The sequence below is a fragment of the Rhinopithecus roxellana genome, chromosome 1 (genome assembly GCF_007565055.1).
Source record: "Rhinopithecus roxellana isolate Shanxi Qingling chromosome 1, ASM756505v1, whole genome shotgun sequence".
NCBI lineage: Eukaryota > Metazoa > Chordata > Mammalia > Primates > Cercopithecidae > Rhinopithecus > Rhinopithecus roxellana.
In genome coordinates, this window is record NC_044549.1 from 85,413,738 (window position 1) to 85,435,666 (window position 21,929).

Consider the following 21,929-nt stretch of genomic DNA (forward strand, 5'->3'; position numbering starts at 1 on the left):
AACACTTTGTTGTCTCAAGCCAGTGACTTGCACATTGTTTGTTAGCACAGCTTCACCTTGCCTGTTGTGATGAATACAGAAGTCACTCATTCATGCAATTATTTATCCATTTATTTATTCAACAGACAATTATGAACTGTCTACTGTGTGCCAGATGTGGGCTACATATTGCAAAAGCAAGACATGACACTTGTCTTTATCATCTCTGGTAACTTGTCCACCAAAATCATGAACTTAATTAAATGATGGAGTTGAGTTTCAAACTCAGGTCATTAGATTCCAGAGTTTATGCACTGAAATGTTGCTTTCTGTGATCTCAAATACAGATTTTTGAACACAGTTTATGATTGATTTTTTAAATCTTTCAGGGTCTAGGTCTGCTCTATGTCAGGCAGATAGCAGGCTAAATTCCTAATGCACTATCAGTTCAGGTGTAATGGGTAAAGCAAATTGCCAAAGGCTCATTACCAAAAGGAAGTTGAGCAAGATACCAAAATTTTGATCATGATTTATGGAGTAGGCATTGGTCATGTTTTCCATCATGTTTGTGTCTGCCTTGCATCTTTTATTTATTTATTTATTTATTTATTTATTTATTTATTTTGAGGCGGAGTCTCGCTCTGTCACCCAGGCTGGAGTGCAGTGGCTGGATCTCAGCTCACTGCAAGCTCCGCCTCCCAGATTTACGCCATTCTCCTGCCTCAGCCTCCCGAGTAGCTGGGACTACAGGCACCCGCCACCTCGCCCGGCTAGTTTTTGTATTTTTAGTAGAGACGGGGTTTCACCGTGTTAGTCGATCTCCTGACCTCGTGATCCACCCGTCTCGGCCTCCCAAAGTGCTGGGATTACAGGCTTGAGCCACCGCGCCCGGCCGCCTTGCATCTTTTAAATACCCAATTATGTTTTCACAGAATTTTTCCAATTGATGGGTTTCCAAAGTGGGAGCCTAAAAACTCACTTCCAGCCTCCTTTGAAGCTAGAACACATGCATGTGACCATCCTCCACCAGTCAGGGTCACCCCCACTAGACTTCAGTTCAGAAATGAGTAATCTGAGGAAAAATGCTTACACTGGGATCTACTTAGCTGGTGAGGGGCAGCAGAAGCCCCTGACTTTGGGGAGGACAGTGACGGTTGGGTTGAGTGCCTGGCTCATGAGGCTGCAGTGTGAACAGGAACTTGTTCAATAGTACCAATGGCAGGGCAGCAGCATTCATCTTGTTAGGCTAGTTTTGGAGCATAATTTGGGGCATTATTCCTAGAAATTTGGCATTAAGCGCAATTCTCTAAACTTCCCAATATCTTTTAACTATTCACTATTCTTTAATGAACTTGTTTTCTGCTTAATGAACTGCAGTCAACTTCTGCTTCTTTAAGTAAAAACCCGAACCAATGCAATGTGGAAACTGAATCAAAAGTTTCAAGCCAGATCCTGGGTAAAGAGAACAACAAATGACTAACCTAAGGGTGTGTGAGTGGGTAGAGAATTAAAGTCTGAGGAGTCTGAGGTCAAAGGTGGTAAGGCTTGAAAAGGAGGTGAGCTTCAGTTCTACCTTGAACATATTGGTGTGGGCAGCATGTTTCTGCTGGCCTATGTCCTCTTAGATCTGTTCGTGCAGTCGTTCAATGAATATTTATAGAGCACATACTGCTTGCCTGGCTCCATGCTAGGCAGTGGTGGATATAATAATGGATCAGTCAGGCATCATCTCAGTTCTCATACTAGCTAATAGTTTTATATAATGGGAAGGCTGATCATACCAATGGACAAATATATATTACTACAAACTGATAATAAAGGAAAGTTATATACACATAACAACCAAGTGTGGGAGGTCAGAGATGCCTTCCTGAGGAAGTGATTTTGCAGTTGAGATTTGAAGGCCAAGAGACAACCAGGGGTGAAAGAGAGCAGAAGAGTATTCCAGGAGACATAAACAGCATGTTCAAAGACCCTAGAGATAGAGTAAACATGGCACATTTGAAGAACTGCAAAGTTGATGAACTTGAAGTGAAGAGAAGCGGGAAGAATGGAATAAGATCTGACTTTGGTGGTACTGGGGAGTCAGGGAAGAATATGCAGAGTCTTGAAGACCTATTAAGGATTTTGATATTTTTTCCTAAAATCTATAGGAGGCTATCAAAGAGTTTTAAGCCCTGTGGTAACACTGTCAGATGTGCATTCTAAAATGCCATTTTGACCAAAGTAGGAACAGTGGATGGGATAGGGGAATGGAATGAATTCAAGAAAGTTACTAAGGAGGCGACTGTGATAGTGTAGGCCAAGAGTGGATTACTAGATCAGGATACAGAACTGGCAAGAGAGATGAAGCAGAGTAGAGTAGATTGGAGATAGAGTTAGTAGGCAAATCAATGGAACTTCTCAATAAGTTAGATATAGAATGGGTGGTGACTGGCTTTTCTGATAGACAACTGATGCAAGGACCACTGGAAGAGTATCAGATTTGGCAGCAAAAGAGTGAGAATAGTGTCTTCAGGTCTGGCACATACTGAGACTGGGGTGTCTTTGAAGCATTCAAGAGAAAACAAAAGTAGACAGATATAAGGGTCTGAAGTTTCGGGAAGAGTATTGCACTCAAAATGTTTCTTTAGTGATCTTAAGAGCAGGATTCTGCTGAAGCTAGAATCTGACCAAATCCAGACTGATAAGCTCGTTTAGAACATTCATCTATTTATTCCAGATCTTTTATCAAGCATCTGCCTTGCACCAAGCACTGTTGATACAAATCAAGAGAAGGACATGGACATAGAGGAGTTTATCGTATAGCTGAGAAATGTAAAAGTCAATACACAAACAACAAACTAAGTAATGAAGGTGTATAGAGGGTTCTTTTAAAAGGCAAATATTGTAGGGTAGATTTTAGGGTTGAGGTGCAGGGATGAGTTCTGTTCTAGGAAGGGAAGACAATAATGCGAAGACTTAGTGTCATGGAAGCATGCACTGTTTTGAGGAATCATCAATATTAAATTTGGCTGAAGGAAGAGAATTAGAAACTGAGAAGTATTAAAAGATAAAGCCAGAGATGTAGGCAGAAGGCTGGAATCAGCAATCCTATAAACCTTTTGAACCTGAACCTGAAGATTGCCAGATGCCACTGAAGCATTTCATGCAAGGGGAGAATAGGATCAGATTTGTGTTTTAGGTAGATAACTTTGCTGGAGTCGTGGTGGATGGATTTAATAAGAGATCTGAGAAATATCACTCAAATTCCAAACTTGTTATCTGCATCTTTTTAGTAGGTGGATTTTATGTTTATTAGTGCTTTTAGGGTTCCAAGTGTTCATGTCATTATCTTATCTCATTTGAAGCACGACAATTGAAAAATACACAAATCAGTGTACCATTATACTTTATTCTTTTTATGGTTAAATTAGATAACGATCAAAAAATGGCATTAGCTTGCTCACTTGTTAGAAACCATAAAATAACCTTCCTCGTTAAAAAAACATTTTTCCATCACAAAGCAAATTTGGAACAAGGTACAGTGTGTCTTTAATCTCTCTTTAATTGATGCATATTGCTTTTTATCATATTCCATGACTCACCATGTTTTGACTATAGCTGACTTGAACTGTGGCAGTCTCTCACCTTTTTGCCACAGTTTGCTACAGGCTAACAGGCCAGTGAGACTATTAACGTAAAAGTTAAGATTTGTTTGGTCTTAAGTTAAATAATGAGTAGATAATTGAGAAAGAATTCTAAAGAGGAGCCCCTGAAGGCTTATGTAATGGTTTATTTGATCCACATAAAAAGCGAGATAGGAAATCAAGTTTCTCCTAGTTAGACAAAAGCTATTTTATTTTCCTTCATTAACATGAGTGATGAGAACAAAAATCAAGAAAAGACCCTTAGAACAAATAATGCCTCAAATACCACTTTGGCAGAGAGCAGTTATGCTAAGCTAGAACTTTAAATAGCAACACTCTGGATACTTTTGGCTTACCCCATTGAAATCACTATGAGCTATTGTTTTATTGTCTGCTGTTACATGTAAGTTGCTGGCAGCTGCTGATGGTGATTGCTCCTTGGGAAAGAGGAAGGGGAAAGAAAGATCCCTTACCAACTGTGCCCAGATGTGAACCATGCTGCCCAGATGTGAAAGGCTCCACTGCCCTAGAAGGATAACGGAGGAGTTGAACATTAACAAAAGAAATTATGTTTTAGAACCCAAGAGCTGAAGTATACTCAAATTAGGAGCCTTTCTCCATTTATTTTCTTACTAACAGTTCAGTGCGAGTATAAGAAACCCTAAAAGGAGAAAAAATATATATATATATTATATATATATACATATATATATAGAGAGAGAGATCTGAAATAAAAACAGAGGCCCTAGGTTGTTCTCTCTCAGGCAGTAGCTTGAGTATCTTGATTGACAACCTCTGTTTTGAAGCCAATATTGTGAATAAAATAATGATTCTTATGTGGGAAGAAAGGCAAAAAAGACTTACAGTGATTTAATAACAGCTTTCTGCTGGCTAGATATCTGAAAACTTAAAATGTAGTTGACAGTAATTAGTTTCGTGGGTTTTCTTCTTAAAAACATAAAACATTAAATATCTTTTGAAAAAAACCTCACACACAATAGGGGTCCATCTGATGGATTTCTTAGTTTTTGGAGTTTTATTAGGTTGCAAATATGTCACTTCAGCCTTGTTTTCAAGTCTATTGACTTTGTAGAAATGTAAAAAAGGACTTCCTGCCACAAATGGGCTGTCTTCTTCAGCGTGAAAACAGTGACAGTGAGATGTCAACAATACTGCAACAAACCTATCTTTGTCTTTTCATTATTGCAATTCAGAAATATTGTGAATATTCAGATTGATTGCAAATACTTTCAGAAACAACCTTCACTAACAAAAAGATAGGAAAATTTTTCCACTAAATATTTTGAATCGATCAAAATCAAATCCACCTGCTACTGGCTGTTTTTCTTAAAGCTAAAAGAAAATTTATTTGGAGGAGGAGAATATGTAAGTCTCATTACCAACTGTCTATATAAACTGAAGTTTTTCAGCCTATATAGATCCCAATGACAATGAATGTCATTTGCACATATAATGAAGTTAATTAGTCAATATGTTTATGCTCAAGTCTTCTCCTTATATACATATGTATATTTTGAAACTTACCACTTTCTAAGTTACAGTATGGTCATTTGTGTACTTTCCTTTTATCTCTAAACAGAGCAAAATTTTCTAAACTCAGGAATGTGCTACTGCAAGCTTTTACTGGCTCACCAGAGCCCATTGTTAAATTTTCAAGGCTTTTATAAGCCAGTTGTTAAATATGTTCACTATTAAAAATTAAATTACATAAGCTTAAAATTTAATGAGCTATAACAAAAAATCATAAATGCTGAAAATATATTATTTATGAGTTATTTTACTACTTTTTACTGTTATCTATGCTCTTGCAGTTCTTTGTGCATATTGTATCTTCAAGGTTAAAATACTATAAAATGGTGTGCTCTTATACATCCTCTCACAACACTGCATTCAACAACAGAATGCTGGTAGCTCAAAATCAGTCAGGGTGAGAGTATTTACATCATGGAAATAGGCAAATGCCATAAATTAAAATTTGCTTTATTGTTTTAATTATCTAGACCAGAGATTGGCAAATCTGGACCAAAATTTGGCCCAAAAGCCAAATCCTGTCTCAGAATTAAGAATTTTTTTTTTTTTTTTTTTTTACATTTTTAAAGGTTATTTTAAAAAGAAAAGACAAATATGTGACAGATCATATGTGGCAATTTTTTTCTTTAAAGGGCTGTTAGTAAATGTATTAGGCTTCGTGGGCCCTATAGAACCTGTCACAACTGCTCCACTCAGCCATTGTAGCACAAAAGCAGTCATAGACAATATGTAAACAAATCAACATGGCTGTTTTCCAATAAAAATTCAAGAAAAACAGGGCCTTACTTGGCCCACAGGCCATAGTTTTCCAACCAGTGGTGTAAGTTGCAAACAAAAATAATTAAGTCTATGTTTTGGTAAGTGTCCTTCTAACCAATAAGTTATAACTGTAATAAATATTTAGATCTAGGTAATACCCTTAAAGAATTAAAAGTATCAATGACTTTTCCCTGCAGCAAATTGCAGCATAGCTAATTTGAATCACTTTGCAGTTATATTAAATGGAAAATTCCATCTCTGAAGACTCTTTGGTCAATCATTTAATGGCAGTTGTGAAATGAAGCTGTGTGGTTTTAAAGCACTTTGAAGTTGCCTGATTCACTTAGCCACACAGCTACTTTCACAAAGCAATAGATGATTACGAACAAGGCATCTGCTTATTCATCAACCCACTGACGATCTTTTAAATAAGCTGAAGCCAATTGGTTGGAGTAATATACACTTAATTTTACTGAGACTCTTTTCTGTTGGATCATTGAACTTTACATTTCAGTTCACAAGACTGTTTATAGTAAGAAGGCCGGCATTTTATTGTATTTCATTCCATTTATATGAGTGTGTTTATGTGCAGTCACATGTAAACACCCATACACAGAATCTGTATCAAAAATGCCTTTGGCTGGGTACTGTGGCTCACACCTATAATCCGAGCAGTTTGGGAGGCCAAGGTGGGTGGATCACCTGAGGTTTGGAGCTTGAGACCAGGCTGGGCAACATGGTGAAACCCTGCCTCCACCAAGAAATAGAAAAATTAGCCAGGTGTAGAGGTGCGTGCCTGTAGTCCTAGCTATCCTGGAGGCTAAGGTGGGTGAATTGCTTGAACCCAGGAGGTGGAGGTTACAGTGAGATGAGATTGTGCCAATGTACTCCAGCCTGGGTGACAGCCTGGGTGACTCTGTCTCAAAAAAAAAAAAAAGTTCTTAAGCACAGAAGTTATTGCTATGCTCAGTGTATTAGTCCATTTTCATGCTGCTAATAAAGACACACCCAAGACTGTGTAATTTATAAAGAAAAAGAGGTTTAATGGATTCACATTTCCACATGGCTGGGGAGGCCTCACGATTATGGTGGAGGGCAAGGAGGAGCAAGTGACGTCTTACGTGGATGGCAGCAGGCAAAGACAGAGCTTGTGTAGGAAAATTCCCCCTTATAAAACCATCAGATCTCATGAGACTTATTCACTATCACAAGAACAGCACAGGAAAAACCTGTCCCCGTGATTCAATTACCTCCCACCAGGTCCCTCCCATGACACATGGGAAGTCAAGATGAGATTTAGGTGGGGACAGAGCCAAACCATCTCATTCCACTCCTGGCCCCTCTCAAATCTCATGTCCTCACATTTCAAAACCAGTCATGCCTTTCCAACAGTCCCCCAAAGTCGTAACTCATTTCAGCGTTAACTTGAACATCCACAGTCCAAAGTCTCATCTGAGACAAGGCAAGTCCCTTCCACTTATGAGCTTGTAAATTGGTTACTTCCTAGATACAGTGGGGGTACAGGCATAGGGTAAATACAGCCATTCCAAATGGGATAAATTGGCCCAAAGAAAGGGGCTACAGGCCCCATGCAAGTCTAAAATGCAGCGGAGCAGTCAAATCTTAAAGCTCCAAAATGATCTCCTTTGTCTCCATGTCTCACATCCAGGTCACACTGATGCAAAAGGTGGATTCCTATGGTCTTGGGAAGCTCTGGCCCTGTGGCTTTGCAGGGTACAGCCTCCGTCCTGGCTGCTTTCATGGGCTGGTGATGACTATCTGCAGCTTTTCCAGGCACACAGTGCAAGCCATCATTGGATCTACCATTGTGGGGTCTGGAGGGCAGTGGCCCTCTTCTCACAGCTCCACTAGGCAGTAGCCTAGTAGGGACTCTGTGTGGAGGCTCCCACCCTACATTTCCCTTCTGCACTGACCTAGCAGAGTTCTCCATGAGGGTCCTGCCCCTGCAGCAAGCTTCTTCCTGGACATCCAGGCATTTCCATACATCCTCTGAAATCTAGGTGAGGTTTCCAAACCCCAATTCTTGACTTCTGTGCACTGGCAGGCTCAACACCATGTAGAAGCTGTGAAGGCTTGGGGCTTGCACCCTCTGAAGGCACAGCCTGAGCTCTACCTTGGCCCATTTTAGTCATGGCTGGAGTGGCTGGCATGCAGGGCACCAAGTTCCTAGACTGCACATAGCAGAGGGACCCAGGGCCCAGCCTATGAAACCACTTTTTCCTCCTAGGCCTCTGGGCCTGTGATGGGAGGGGTTGCTGTGAAGACCTCTGACATGCCCTGGAGACATTTTCCCCATTGTCTTGGTGATTAACATTCAGCTCCTCATTACTTATGCAAATGTCTGCAGCTGACTTGAATTTCTACTCAGAAAATGGGATTTTTCTTTCTGTCACATCGTCAGGCTGCAAATTTTCCAAACTTTTATGCTCTGCTTCCCTTATGAAACTGACTGGCTTTAACAGCATCCAAGTCACCTCTTGAATGCTTTGACACTTAGAAATTTCTTCCTAAATCATCTTTCTCAAGTTCAAAGTTCCACAAATCTCTGGGGTGGGGACAAAATGCCACCAGTCTCTTTGAAAAAGCATAACAAGAGTCACCTTTGTTCCAGTTCCTAACAAGTTCCTCATCTTCATCTGCGACCACCTCAGCCTAGATTTCATTGTCCCTATCATTATCAGCAACTTGGTCAAAGCCATTCAGCAAGTCTCTAGGAAGTTCTAAACTGTCCCACATTTTCCTGTGTTCTTCTGAGCCCTCCAAACTGTTCCAACCTTTGCCTGTTAGGCAGTTCCAAAGTCACTTCCACATTTTTGGGTATTTTTACAGCAGTACCCCACTCTACCAGTACCAATTTACTGTATTATTCTGTTTTCACACTGCTGATAAAGACATACCCAAGACTGGGTAATTTATGAAGAAAAAGAGGTTTAATGGATTCACAGTTCCACATGACTGAGGAGGCCACACAACTATGGTAGAAGACAAAGAGGAGCAAGTCACATCTTACACAACATGGCAGCAGGCAGAGAGCTTTTGCAGGGAAGCTCTCCCTTGTAAAACCATTAGATCTCGTGAGACTTATTCACTGTCACAACAGCATGGGAAAGACCTCCCCCCGTGATTCAATTACCTCCCACCAGATCCCTCCCACTTTTGGGGGAATTCAAAATGAGATTTGGGTGGGGACCCAGCCGAACCATATCACTCAGTCTTTCCACCCATTAATCTGGAAAGTCTGGTCACAGCTGCTCAGAATTTAGGCCCAGGGGCTACTAAGAATTAGTAGAATATTTGTTTTAATAGAGTCTTAATAGTTTTCATGAATTTTTAACTTCCTCTTAGAGGGCAACATTTATGTGACTGTACATTCTCTCCACTTTTTCTAGAGTTCCTCCATAGGCATCCTCAAACAGAATGGTATCTTAATAGTGTCTCACTTGTCAAACAAACTCTTATTTATTTGAGACATCATGGGAAGGGTCACAGCCTGTCTCTTGAAAGCTTTGCAAAGTAATCAGGCATTGTAAGTGATGGCAAACCCCCTGGATGTGTACTCAGCCCACCTGAGTTCTAGGCCTGGCCTTGCCTTTAGGTCACTGTGTGAAGCCAGACTAGTTGCTTCCCTGCCCCAGCCTCAAAACTACTATAGCCATCAAAACTGAACTAGGACCAGACAAACTCTAATATCCCTTATGGCTCACACTCTATGATACCAAATACTTAGAGTTGGAAAGCATGTCCCTCTTGGGCAAAGGGTTGTGGTCTAAAGGAAAGAAGCTGAACTGGAAGTTGTCGGTGACAGAGCTACCGCAAAGATTGAACACAGGCTGCCCTCATGTCCTATCAGGTCTAAGGCCTGCTTAGTTTGTCCCACATAATATAAAGTGTCTTATTTTTAAAAAATTACTAATATGTAAAGGTAAGAAGATTTTATATAAAAATATGGATTGTCAGCTTTTCTTAAAGAACTGAAAAATCTAGCAACCATCATCCCCCACATTTCCCAATTGCAGTATGATCAGGAGCTGAGTAACAGTTGCCCCATGAAGTGGGTCAGGGCAGTTAGAGACTATTGATATCTTAAGCACAGACTGCAGAAGGTGATTTTCCATGAAAGGCATGTGAAGCTCCCAGGTGGAGGATCAAAAAGGGCTCTTCTTTCTTAATGCAGAACAGAGAACATATCATTTTAGACATCAGCTCATAAGCAATACTAGGACTATATTCATGTTCTTTGTTGAAAGTAGTCTATTTGGTGAAGATTCCAATTTTTTCACATTATAACTTTCATAGGGAAATAGCTATGATGGTTTACATAAAATGTTCAGACCATATCTACCTAGTAGTAAATCTAACAAAGGAAGTGCAAGATCTTGAAAAATATGTAAAATGTTGTTTATGCATTGAAAAAGAAGACAAGAAAAATAGCATGATATAACATGATCATGGATGAGAAGATTCGATATTGTAAAGATGCAAATTTCCCTATATATATGTATATATGCAATATTATATATATATATATATGCAAATTAGTCTATAAATTCAATGACATTTTAATTTAAAATGTACCAAATATTTCAGGTATCCTGGTAAATTTATTTTCAATTTAATCTAAAGGCATAAAATACAGGAAAGGCCAAGATGATTTTTAGAGAGAAGACAAAAGAGAGGGAAATGTTATAATATATATGAGGCTTATAGCAAGGATATTATAATTAAAACAGCATGGTATTGGTATAGCAGTAATCAAACACACCAGTGCATCAGAACAAAAAGCTGGAAAATAGATATATGCATATATGGAAATTGCTGTATCTGAAACTGCAAATCAGTGGAGAAATGATGAACTACTTGATATGTAGACTTAAGAAATTATCTTTCTTTATAGAAAACAAATGTATTCCTACCTTCCTCTATACAAAAATAAACTCCAAAGAATTAAAGACCTAAATGTGAAAAACAAAACTCCGAAACTATGATTTAAAAATGGAATATACCTTTATAATTTCCAGTCTAGGAGGAATTTCTTAAAACAAATAATAAAAGCAAATGGTTTTTTCAAAGATAAAGTTAGGCTTTATTAAAATTTAAATATTTATATGACGAAGGACATCAAAGAAAGACAATAGTCAACTGGGAAAAGATACTTTCAACATTTATAATGGGTAAAGGAGTTGTATTCAGAATGTTTAAAGAACTTATAAATCAGGGAGAAAACATACAAATAGAAAAATGGGCAGAAGATACTAAGAAGCAATTTTTTAATTAATTAATTTTTTGATTCAGGGTCTTGCTGCCTCCCAGGCTGTAGTGCAGTGGCGTGATCATGGCTCACTGCAGCCTCAACCTCCCAGGCTCAAGCAATCTTTCCACCTCAGTCTCCCAACTAGCTGTAACTACAGGTACATACCACCATGCCCAGCTAATTTTTAAATTTTCTTGTAGAGATGGAGTCTCCCTATGTTACCCAGGAATGGTCTCAAACTCCTGGGCTCAAGCAATTCTCCCGTACCGGCCTCCAAAAGTGCTGGGATTACAGGCATGAGCCACTGTGCCCAGCTTCTAAGAGGCAATTCATAGGAGAGGATGCTCAGGTAGGTAACACAATATGAAAAGATAATTAACTTTACTAGTAATCAGGAAACGTCAAATTAAAATAAGAGAAATAAAAACATAGGTTCACACGAAGACTTGCAATTTTATTTGTAATAGCCAAAAAACTGGAAACCACCAACTGTTAATTAACAGATAAATATATATGCAAAATATAGTATATCCATACACTGAAAAAAATCACTAAGCTCTGATAAACAATAAGATGGATGAATCTCAAAAATCATTATGCTGAGTGAGAAAATTCAGACTAAAAAATATGTATATATATAGTATGATTTCATTTGTTTAAAGAATCTAGAAAATGCAAACTAATCTTTATTAAAAGAAAACAGATCAGTTGTTGCCTTGTGTATTCATTTCCAATCGTTGCATGTTAAATTACCTTGAGCTTAGAGACTTAAAACAACACATATTTATTTTCTCTCAGTTTCCATGGGGCAAGAGTTACCCAGGCGCTCTGCCCAGACTGAAATCAGTGCTGCAATCTCATCTGCGGCTTTAGGTCCTCTTGCAAGCTCTTTGGTTGTTGGCAGAATTCAGTTCTTTACACCTGGAGGATTGCGGCTCCAAACTCCTACAGGCCCTTGTCCTTCTCTGCCACAGGGCCCTCTTCACACATGGCAGTTTGGTTCTTCCAGGCTACCAGACAGCTTGCCTGCTTTTCAAATATTTGTGGCTTCTGTTTCTGACTTTTAGAACCTCTTTTAAAGAGCTCATGTATTATATCAGGCCCATCTGGGATAGCCTCTCTTTTGATTAACTTAAAGTCAGCTGATTAGGGATGTTAATTACATATTGCAAGAACCCTTCCCCTTTGCCACATAATGTAGGCTAATCAGTGAGTGTTGTATCATTATTTTTACAGGTTCCATTCACATTCAGGTGAGGAAATTTCATAGGGTTTGTACACCAAGGGGTGGGAAACTTGAGGCCATCTCCTGTTTACCACACCCAGGGTCAGAAGTTGAGGGAAAGATATAAATAAATCAGTCTCGTTTTATCAGTGTTCTTAACTACTTTCTACGTTGCAGTGTGTTCTCCCTTCTTTTTGAAGTGGGACCTTTTGCCTAATACAATGAAATGTCAATTGCTTTTCCTTTTTCATTGTTCCATCATGTAGACACATGAAAAAAAATACTATTTTAAGAACAAGATGATCAATGTCTACAGTGCATTGAGTGAAAAAAAATAATTGAGAAAGAAATGAACTGCAAAGAGGCACAAGGAAACTTTTAGAGGTGACAGAAATATTCAACATCTCAATTGTGACGCTGGTTTCATGGGTATATACATTTCTCAAAATTCATCAAATTGTACCCTTTAAGTATATGCAGTTTATTATATATCAGTTGTGCTTCAATAAAGTCGTAAGTTAAATAAAAACATTTTCACCCATCAGATTGGCAAAATATTGAAAGTCTAAAAGTACCAAGTATAAGCAATGATGGGACATAATGGAAATACATACAGTGCTGGGGCAGGAATGTGTAAACTACAGATGGTTTGGGTCATTCCTAGAATAGAAGATGAATATGGCTATATTTTTAATACCCCCAAAACCTCACTGCTATATAGATATTGAAGAGAAACTCACCCATTTCCACCGAGAATAAATACAAGGATACTCACTGTATATTGTTGGAATAACAAAAATTGAAAACAACTTAAATGTCCATCATTAGACAAATGAATACACATGACATATTCATAAAAAGGAACACCATTCAGAGTTAAAAATGAATACATGGGTCTGTGTAGATCAACATAGATCTTAAAAATCTAATGTCTAAAAAAACACATTGCAGATCCACTGTTCATTATGATAACATCTATGGAATACAAGTGCAAAATATTGCTGCATGCTGTTTATTGAAAAATATATGTAACACATGTACGCAACAACATGGATGAAAAAAATACAAATTCCTGACTTTGGGAGAAAAGGGAATAAAGCTAGAGACAGACCTAAAAGGGAGCTCAGTTTCATCATCTATTTTTTTCATTTAAGAGATTCAGAAGCAAGTATGGAAAACATTAGTGTTTGTTCATGCTGGTGGTGGATATTAAGTGACTGTTATACAGCAAATGGACTTCCTGCCTACCACACATAGAAGCTAATACTATGGCACCAGCTTTTGAGAAAAGAAAGGCTTTATTACAAGGCTGGCCAGCAAGGAGACAGGAGACAGGCTCAAATCAGTCTCTCACACTTGGGGCCTGGGGCAAGTATTAAGGGTTGGATGACAAGAGAAAGGATTTACAAATGTTGGCTTGGCAGGGTCCAGTTGGAGGTCTTCAAATTTGACCACTTACAGTAAGGCATGTTGAGGCAGATTTTAGTCCCAGATCTTCCTGGCCAACAGACCACTTGCTTTGAAAGAGTTCCGGTGCTCATGTTCCAGCAGGTTCTGGTCATGTCCCATCTTCTTGGTTCCATAAGGAGGAATCATTGGTTCTGGATGTTGTTAGAGGTCAAAGCTGTTTCTGTTACAAATGCCTGGGCTGTATGACTTGCAGCCTTGGCTCTGTTAATGCCTATAAGCTAATGCAACATTCTGTTACCAGCAGAGTAGGGCCAGTTTGGGCTGGTTTGGCAGTTACATAAAGTTTCACTTTAGTTTGTTTTTAAATTATCACCTATAAATAACCCTTGTCTAAATATGAGAACAGCATCAGAAAAATCCAAAGTGAGAGACATTCTATAAAATACTTTACCAGTTCTCTTCAAAATGTCAAGGTCATCAAAAACAAGGAAAATCTGAGAAATTTACAGTCTAAGGAGACATCAGGAATAAATGTAATGTGGTATCTTGAGTGAGATTTTAAAACAGAAAAGGCACATAAGGTTAAAAACTAAGAAACTCGGAATAAATTATGAGCTTTAGTTGGTAATAACATATCAATGTTATTTCATTAGTTGTGACAAATGTACCTTGGTAATGTAAAAAATAAAGGAAGCTGGGTGCAAGGTATATGGAAACTCTCTGTTATATTCTTGCAACTTTTCTGTAAATCTGAAACTATTTTAAAATAAAAGCTTATTTAAAAAAAAAAAAATATCACCTATAGTTCAAAGAAAACATCTTGGTGAGGTGTCATGTAGGAAAATACTATTTTGAAGGTAAGTCAGTGTATGTTGAAATCCTGGCTCCTCCACCCATGCCCACGACACCTTTGGAACTACTTCAGCTTCCATTTCCTCTTTTGCAAAATGAGAACACTCTTTACCTTGGAGAATGATTGAGACATTAAATAAGTATGCATAAAGCATTTAGCACATAGTAAAGACTCAATAACAATTACTTATTATTTCCATTTTATTGTAATTATTGTATTATTATATATATCAAATGTGTTTGTTTTGATTATTAGGTAAGAAAACCATAGTATCTTTAAACCTTGCTAATTAAAAAAATAAACAAACTTAGGTTTGCAATCACTCTGTTAGCACACATCAAAATGTACACAATATCAACAATCGCTTTGACAATGTGCGGCACTTTGGAGGGAGGGGAGCTATTAGTAAGTTGTACTGGACTTTATTCTCTTTGTTCTTAGGAGAATTTTCCTTACCACTCTTCATAAGTTAAGACTAAAATATCTAGCTTACACCACTCTATTCAGTGAGAGGGAGGGACACAAAGGAAAAGCTTCATACAAAGGCAGTAATCTTTCCTCAACTAAACTAAGGAAGAGAAAGTACCCTTGTGTGTGAATTTTTTAGCACAATGGTCCTTCCTAGCATATGTGCCCAATCCCAATCACATTAGATCTATCCTGTTAGCCGGGAGGAGGGGAAAGGGTCGTCTTCCTGCTGCCCTTACCTCTCTCCATTTTATCTTTAAAATGAAATATTGTGTCATCACAAAAATTCTATTTTCACAGAATAGTGCATGAGATGGAAAAATGCTCATGATATAAACATCAGGGAGGAAAAGCAGGATTAAATCCTATTTATAGAGTAATCCCCATTTTGGGGGGAAATGGGCAAATATTCATGTGTAAAGAAAACACTGGAAGGATAAACTCTGCAACCAAAGAGTAGTCAACTGATTGGTGGTATACAGTAAACTTTATTCTGTGTAGTTTTCATGTTTTTCAGATTATTTAAAGAGACTGAAAAGAGATAGGGGAGGTATAGGTTAATTTGTTGTTATGGGTATACATGCTACAAATGATTAAAGGTAAATAATGATATGAAGATGGTTTACAGTCCCAGGAGAGAACCCCTCATGTAGGAATAAGTTTCAAGGTGCTCTTCTCCGATAACAATATTAAGGTACCATTTTTGAGCTCTCATTATAAGCACACTTCCAAGCTCTTGGCAAGGACTATTTTTACTGAATTCTTAGGCTCTGGGATCTGCCTGCCAAGGTTCAAATTCAGGCTTCATCCATTACTATCTGTGTGACCTTAGGCAGGTTACTTAATCTCTCTGAACCACAGTATTCAGATATGTAAAACAGGGATAAAAATAACACTAACTCATGGAATTATTATAAGTGTTAAATGAACTCATGGAAATAGACTTTTTTTTTTTTTTTAAAGTGAGACAAAGTCTCACTCTGTCACCCAGGCTGGAGTGCAGTAGCGCAATCTCGGCTCACTGCAATCTCCGCCTCCCGAGTTCAAGTAATTCTCCTGCCTCAGCCTCCTGAGTAGCTGGGATTACAGGCATGTGCCTCCACGCCTGGCTAACTTTTTTGTATTTTTAATAGAAATGGGGTTTCACTATTGTCCAGGCTGGTCTTGAACCCCTGACGTTGTGATCCACCTGCCTCAGCCTCCCAAAGTGCTGGAATTACAGGCATGAGCCACCATGCCTGGCCAGAAATAGACTTTTTTAAATGTCCTAGTGTATATATAATAAGTGTTCAACAAAAGTTTGCTGTAAGTATGCCCATTACATGGATGAAGATGATAAGGCTTAGAGAAGCTGAGTCATTTTTCAAGGTTATGTGCCTGTAAGTGGGGAAGCATTCAAACCCTTGTCTTCTCAAACATTATTCTTTTAATCATTGTACCACAAATTACTTTCACTGATTAGGCACATGAAGCTTGACTCTGCAGACAGTTGACTTGGGCTGGAACTGTCACCAGTAACCTGAATTCTTTCCCTATTTTATGTCGGCCACAAAGAAAGAATGTCACATTAGAAAGGCAATCAGGTTTTATTCAGTGGCCAAAGAAGGGGAGGTCATGATCTAAAGGCACCTCTTCCCAGGCGATGGGAGGTATGGGAGTTTCAAGTTTGAATGTACGGGGAGGTATGCAGGCATGCATAGGGTGGAGTTCCAAGTGGTAGGTGCAATTAATGAACATGCTTCTCCGTATATTGCGTATACACAAAATGGTGGTGATCTTCACTTAGCAGAGGGGATTTTAGTACAAGAATGATATGTTAATGATTCAAAGGTAACTAGAGGTCACCTCCTCTGGTCTGCACTGCTTTCTCACTGGTCTTCACTTCCTCTGATGGGGGGGTCACAAAATTGCTTTTGGCCACCAGGCCATTTGGTTTCTTCAGGCTGTTGTGCCTACCAATAAGGAGACTAAAAGAAAAAAAAAAAAACTGCTAAACTTTTTCCACTGCAGGGCAGTCCTGGTGACAGAATTTCTTTTTTTTTTTGTCTCAGCAAATAATTTAAGTTGCTTTGCATTTGAATTCAACTTCAAAATTAATTTAAAATAATTTTTAAATAAAACTGTGTCGAGCCTTCTAGTTCTACCAGAATAAATATGCTTCTTGGGTATATCCATACTGACGGCTGCATTTCTTCAATAAATGACATGACAGAAGAGTGTCCTCCTAAAATTCAAACTTGGAAGGCAAACAGGTCTCAAGCTACTTGTTTGAAAGGATGAGTTATATAAAATGGCAAGTTCTTTACCTTTAAAAAAAAAAGTATTACAAAGCTCCAAGGAGACAATAAAATGTAAAAGAATCTGTTACCTTGATTTTATTTACTGTTTTTTTTTTTTTTTTTTTTGAAAGCCAACACTGAGCTGTATATTGATATACAAGACAAACCATTTCTTGGCATATTTCAACTTGTCTGAAAGTCAGTTACTTTGGTTACAGCTCAAAGGACAAGTTCTCAGTAAAGAATAAATAATGTATTCACATTAATCATTTCCCCAGTGTATAAAGTATGTATCAACTAGGATGAGAGAGAGACTGGCCTTGGGAAGAAAAGTACATACTTAGAACAAGGGTCTCAGCAGATTTCTGTCCTTTGATGAACTCAGGATAGTTCTTGTAAGCCACTGCTCAGAAAGCTGAAGGACTGGGCCCTTTCACCCCATCTCAGCCACCGGTTGTCTCTGAGGAGATGGAAGCTTCTTATTTAACCCTTCCTGGCCTTTGGTCTCCCTCCACAACTGAGGAGTGGGTGGAAATAAGGCAGTTGTTCCCCAAACTGGTAGATTCTGATTAATCCCCTGGGGGAGAGCTCAGAGCATACAGAGATTCCTGGGCTCAAACCCAGGTCTGCTGGATCAGAATCTCTGGATGTGTGGCTTGAGAACCTGCATGTTAAACAAGATCATTAGCTCTTTCTCATACAGCTCTCACCATACACTCTTGTTTAATAACCACCAGAGTGATGATTTCTGATTTCCAAGGTCCAAGCCAAGTATACTGTGGCAGAATAATGATTCCTTCAGTGCCTCTCAACTCCAGAAATGGAAATTGAAGTCAGTAATTACCTCTAAGCACTAGTTTTTTAAAAAGTGTATTGTCTGGGGGGCGGAGCAAGATGGCCGAATAGGAACAGCTCCAGTCTCCAACTCCCAGCGCGAGCGACACAGAAGACCGGTGATTTCTGCATTTTCACCTGAGGTACTGGGGTCATCTCACTAGGGAGTGCCAGACAATCGGTGCTGGTCAGCTGCTACAGCCCGACCAGCGAGAGCTGAAGCAGGGCAAGGCATCGCCTCACCTGGGAAGCGCAAGGGGGAAGGGAATCCCTTTTCCTAGCCAGGGGAACTGAGACACACAACACCTGGAAAATCGGGTAACTCCCACCCCAATACTGCGCTTTAAGCAAATGGGCACACCAGGAGAATATATCCCACACCTGGCCGGGAGGGTCCCACGCCCACGGAGCCTCCCTCATTGCTAACACAGCAGTCTGCGATCTAACCGAAACGGCAGCAGTGAGGCTGGGGGAGGGGTGCCCGCCATTGCTGAGGCTTAGGTAGGTAAACAAAGCTGCTGGGAAGCTCGAACTGGGTGGAGCTCACAGCAGCTCAAGGAAATCTCCCTGTCTCTGTAGACTCTACCTCTGGGGACAGGGCACAGATAAAAAACAACAACAAAAAAGCAGCAGAACCTCTGCAGACGCTAATGACTCTGTCTGACAGCTTTGAAGAGAGCAGTGGATCTCCCAACACGGAGGCTGAGATCTGAGAACGGACAGACTGCCTGCTCAAGCGGGTCCCTGACCCCTGAGTAGCCTAACTGGGAGACATCCCCTACCAGGGGCAGTCTGACACCCCACACCTCACAGGGTGGAGTACACCCCTGAGAGGAAACTTCCAAAGGAAGAATCAGACAGGTACACTCGCTGTTCAGCAACATTCTATCTTCCGCAACCTCTGCTGCTGATACCCAGGCAAACAGGGTCTGGAGTGGACCTCAAGCAATCTCCAACAGACCTACAGCTGAGGGTCCCGACTGTCAGAAGGAAAACTATCAAACAGGAAGAACATCTATACCAAAACCCCATCAGTACGTCACCATCATCAAAGACCAGAGACAGATAAAACCACAAACATGGGGAAAAAGCAGTGCAGAAAAGCTGGAAATTCAAAAAATAAGAGCGCATCTCCCCCTGCAAAGGAGCGCAGCCCATCGCCAGCAACGGATCAAAGCTGGTCAGAGAACGACTTTGACGAGATGAGAGAAGAAGGCTTCAGTCCATCAAACTTCTCAGAGCTAAAGGAGGAATTACGTACCCAGCGCAAAGAAACTAAAAATCTTGAAAAAAGAGTGGAAGAATTGACAGCTAGACTAATTAATACAGAGAAGGTCATAAACGAAATGACAGAGATGAAAACCATGACACGAGAAATACATGACAAATGCACAAGCTTCAGTAACCGACTTGATCAACTGGAAGAAAGAGTATCAGCGATTGAGGATCAAATGAATGAAATGAAGCGAGAAGAGAAACCAAAAGAAAAAAGAAGAAAAAGAAATGACCAAAGCCTGCAAGAAGTGTGGGATTATGTAAAAAGACCAAATCTACGTCTGATTGGGGTGCCTGAAAGTGAGGGGGAAAATGGAACCAAGTTAGAAAACACTCTTCAGGATATCATCCAGGAGAACTTCCCCAACCTAGTAGGGCAGGCCAACATTCAAATTCAGGAAATACAGAGAACGCCACAAAGATACTCCTCGAGAAGAGCAACTCCAAGACACATAATTGGCAGATTCACCAAAGTTGAAATGAAGGAAAAAATCTTAAGGGCAGCCAGAGAGAAAGGTCGGGTTACCCACAAAGGGAAGCCAATCAGACTAACAGCAGATCTCTCGGCAGAAACTCTATAAGCCAGAAGAGAGTGGGGGCCAATATTCAACGTTCTTAAAGAAAAGAATTTTAAACCCAGAATTTCATATCCAGCCAAACTAAGTTTCATAAGTGAAGGAGAAATAAAATCCTTTACAGATAAGCAAATGCTTAGAGATTTTGTCACCACCAGGCCTGCCTTACAAGAGACCCTGAAGGAAGCCCTAAACATGGAAAGGAACAACCGGTACCAGCCATTGCAAAAACATGCCAAAATGTAAAGACCATCGAGGCTAGGAAGAAACTGCATCAACTAACGAGCAAAATAACCAGTTAATATTATAATGGCAGGATCAAGTTCACACATAACAATATTAACCTTAAATGTAAATGGACTAAATGCTCCAATTAAAAGACACAGACTGGCAAACTGGATAAAGAGTCAAGTCCCATCAGTCTGCTGTATTCAGGAGACCCATCTCACATGCAGAGACATACATAGGCTCAAAATAAAGGGCTGGAGGAAGATCTACCAAGCAAATGGAGAACAAAAAAAAGCAGGGGTTGCAATCCTAGTCTCTGATAAAACAGACTTTAAACCAACAAAGATAAAAAGAGACAAAGAAGGCCATTACATAATGGTAAAGGGATCAATTCAACAGGAAGAGCTAACTGTCCTAAATATATATGCACCCAATACAGGAGCACCCAGATTCATAAAGCAAGTCCTTAGAGACTTACAAAGAGACTTAGACTCCCATACAATAATAATGGGAGACTTCAACACTCCACTGTCAACATTAGACAGATCAACGAGACAGAAAGTTAACAAGGACATCCAGGAATTGAACTCATCCCTGCACCAAGCGGACCTAATAGACATCTATAGAACTCTCCACCCCAAATCAACAGAATATACATTCTTCTCAGCACCACATCACACTTATTCCAAAATTGACCACATAATTGGAAGTAAAGCACTCCTCAGCAAATGTAAAAGAACAGAAATTATAACAAACTGTCTCTCAGACCACAGTGCAATCAAACTAGAACTCAGGACTAAGAAACTCAATCAAAACCTCTCAACTACATGGAAAGTGAACAACCTGCTCCTGAATGACTACTGGGTACATAACGAAATGAAAGCAGAAATAAAGATGTTCTTTGAAACCAATGAGAACAAAGATACCACATACCAGAATCTCTGGGACACATTTAAAGCAGTGTGTAGAGGGAAATTTATAGCACTAAATGCCCACAAGAGAAAGCAGGAAAGATCTAAAATTGACACTCTAACATCACAATTAAAAGAACTAGACAGGCAAGAGCAAACACATTCAAAAGCTAGCAGAAGGCAAGAAATAACTAAGATCAGAGCAGAACTGAAGGAGATAGAGACAACAAAAAACCCTCCAAAAAATCAATGAATCCAGGAGTTGGTTTTTTGAAAAGATCAACAAAATTGACAGACCGCTAGCAAGACTAATAAAGAAGAAAAGAGAGAGGAATCAAATAGACGCAATAAAAAATGATAAAGGGGATATCACCACTGACCCCACAGAAATACAAACTACCATCAGAGAATACTATAAACACCTCTCTGCAAATCAACTAGAAAATCTAGAAGAAATGGATAATTTCCTGGACACTTAAACTCTCCCAAGACTAAACCAGGAAGAAGTTGAATCCCTGAATAGACCAATAGCAGGCTCTGAAATTGAGGCAATAATTAATAGCCTACCCACCAAAAAAAGTCCAGGACCAGATGGATTCACAGCTGAATTCTACCAGAGGTACAAGGAGGAGCTGGTACCATTCCTTCTGAAACAATTCCAATCAATAGAAAAAGAGGGAA

General features: G+C 39.4%; 1 protein-coding gene across 1 annotated transcript in view; it reads left to right on the forward strand.

Annotated features, from left to right (window-relative positions):
• SYNPR (synaptoporin) overlaps positions 1-21,929 on the forward strand; it is a 342,216-nt gene that overhangs the window by 128,901 nt on the left and 191,386 nt on the right. The gene's annotated exons all lie outside the window — the stretch shown is intronic.